At 42.4% G+C, this 2,723-nt stretch overlaps 1 pseudogene; it reads right to left on the reverse strand.

Annotated features, from left to right (window-relative positions):
- Nucleotides 1–1,595: 1,595 nt before the first annotated feature.
- LOC113406189 overlaps nt 1,596–2,723 on the reverse strand; it is a 34,988-nt pseudogene continuing 33,860 nt past the window's right edge.

Raw genomic sequence — 2,723 nt, forward strand, 5'->3', positions numbered from 1 at the left:
CCACATGTACTACTCCTTCTGGCTGACCTAAAACATACACTTGTTCAGGAGGCTCAGTGGCCTCTGGTGACTCTCCCTGAGGGACTGGGAAGCCAGGTATTAGTGTAACCCACTGATGAGTGTGTTACAAAGTCCCCTATTTGTCCACCCACACACCAGTGCATTACACTAGAAACAAAGCATCACCATCTATAGTTAATATCTGCATAACCCAGTAGCACCAGAATCCAACAGGCTGTGGAGGTGGAATTGGTTGCTTAGTCTGATGCTGCATGTGGAACAAGACCTTGTGCAACTTCATGGAGTGTATAGGCCTAAGTCCGGCTGCCAGTGCTGCCCTAGCTTGCTGTGTGAGCACAAGCAAGTCCGTGTATAATGAGTCTAAAAATACTTACCTACGTCACAGGTATAGTGTGAAATTTGTTTAATGCCTGTAAAAGTACTCTAAGTCCTTTGCATGTATATAGTGCTGTTCACCCAAAGATTTAATATGAAAAGCATTTGCTTTATTTGTTAAGTCTAGAACAACATTTTGAGTGATGTGCTGGTGGGTTCAAGTCTCACATAATCTGATCGTGACAGGAATCTAGAAAGAATTCCTTCTCCCTGTGCCGCTCACCCACACCATGTACAGCATCACTGGTTGTCCATTGGTAGAGGCAAGATCCTGGACCTGAAGGAATTATAGGCTGATCTACTCCAGCAAGTCCTGTATGATAAGTTAAGAATAGGCATCAAGTGAAGAAGCCATCCATCTAGGCTGAGAAACAGCAAATCACCAGCCTGATACAAATGGTATAGTTAGTTTTCCTCATTTTGCTAATGTTTCTCCCTCAAAAATCAATACACGTCTATAATAGCTTTGGCTTTATTATTTTATGTGCTGTTAAAATCCATTTCAATTCCAGAAAGCCCTTTAATTTACAGGATGAGCATTTACATTGTATATTTGTGGGAGCAATACACTTATATAATAAAGAGTTTGGTTTCATTATTTACTCATAAACGCCTAGATGTCCAAATCACATTTACAGTTCACCAAACATAATTTTAAGCAAGCCTCTAAACTCTTACTGAATACACTTGAAACCTTTAACACGTTTTTAGTAAACATAGAGTAGAATTTCTTTTAATGTTACGCAAGAGGAGATTAGCAACTACACTATAACATAATCAGAAACTGGAGCTGTGTGAAACCATATGCAAAGGTTCTTTAAAAATCTAATTAAGTCTTTGCTGGACTTTAGTTTCTATATGCAAGTCCTATTGGCATCAGTGGAAAGCGAGGACACACTGCAGCCCTTGTGAAAAAATATTGGTCTTGAGTGGGAGATTTTTTGGTAAATGTTTTCTTCTGGCCTCTGGAACGAGGGCAGCAAGTTCAACATTTTCCTGCTTTGCTGAGAGCAGATGAAATTGCCCCAAACCTCTGTTTTCATTGTGACAATTTCAAGACACAAAACCAGGGATCTCCACACAGCTCAGCTCCTGTTAGTTCAACAAAACTAACTGGGGCCAGATTCTGCTCTGACTTCCATCCTTGGGCAGCCCCATTGTGCAGGCTGTGAGTTGTTATGGCAGAATCGAGCCCATCTTTGCTACCCTTGTCATTGTGTTTATTGTCTTTCTACATTTTGCTAGGGACTCTCCTCGCACCCCTTTGAAAGCCACGCATGATTGGACTTTAAGCACATTTACTCATGCACTCCAGCAGCTCCATCCTGATGGCAATGCGCACATGCCAGCCTAGAGGTATTAATCGGATGTAGCGGGAAACAATCGGAGGGCGCAGGAGATTCTGGACAATGGATGATCTGTCTGAGTTTCCATAGAAAACCTACACAACACCAAGAGAGACAAAAAGGCAGGTTAGCACAGAGCAGAGTGGGCTAAGGGCTAGATCTCCCTCTTCCCCAGCTCGTGTGACAATCCATTTTCACGCACACCAGTGTCATAACTATGAAGGGAAGGGTAACAGCCCTCCTGTGTACAATACTATAAAATCCCTCCTGTCCAGAGACTCCAAAATCCTTTTACCTGTAAAGGGTTAAGAAGTTCAGGTAACCTGGCTGACACCTGACCCAAAGGACCAATAAGGGGACAAGATACTTTCAAATCTTGGTGGGGGGAAAGGCTTTTGTTTGTGCTCTTTGTTTTTGGGGAGAGTTCGCTCTTGGGACTAAGAGGGACCAGACATCAATCCAGGCTCTCCAAATCTTTCTGGACAAGTCTCTCATATTTCAAACTTGTAAGTACAGCCAGGCAAGGTGTGTTAGTTTTATCTTTGTTTTCTCAACTTGTAAATGTACCTTTTGCTAGGGTGTTTACCTCTGTTTGCTGTAACTTTGACCTAAGGCTAGAGGGGATTCCTCTGGGCTCTTTAAGTTTGATTACCCTGTAAAGTTATTTTCCATCCTGATTTTACAGAGATGATTTTTACCTTTTTCTTTAATTAAAAGCCTTCTTTTTAAGAACCTAATTGATTTTCCTTGTTTTTAGATCCAAGGGGGTTGGATCTTGATCCACCAGGAGTTGGTGGGAGAGAGGAGGGGGGAATGGTTAATTTCTCCTTGTTTTAAGATCCAAGGGGTTTGGATCTGTATTCACCAGGGAATTGGTGAAGAGTCTCTCAAGGCTACCCAGGGAAGGGAATTAGCATCGAGAGTGGTGGCAGCGGACCAGATCTAAGCTGGTAGTTAAGCTTAGAAGTTTTCATGCAGGCC

This window comes from Terrapene carolina, unplaced genomic scaffold (genome assembly GCF_002925995.2).
Source record: "Terrapene carolina triunguis isolate 2854851 unplaced genomic scaffold, T_m_triunguis-2.0 Scaffold23, whole genome shotgun sequence".
NCBI lineage: Eukaryota > Metazoa > Chordata > Testudines > Emydidae > Terrapene > Terrapene triunguis.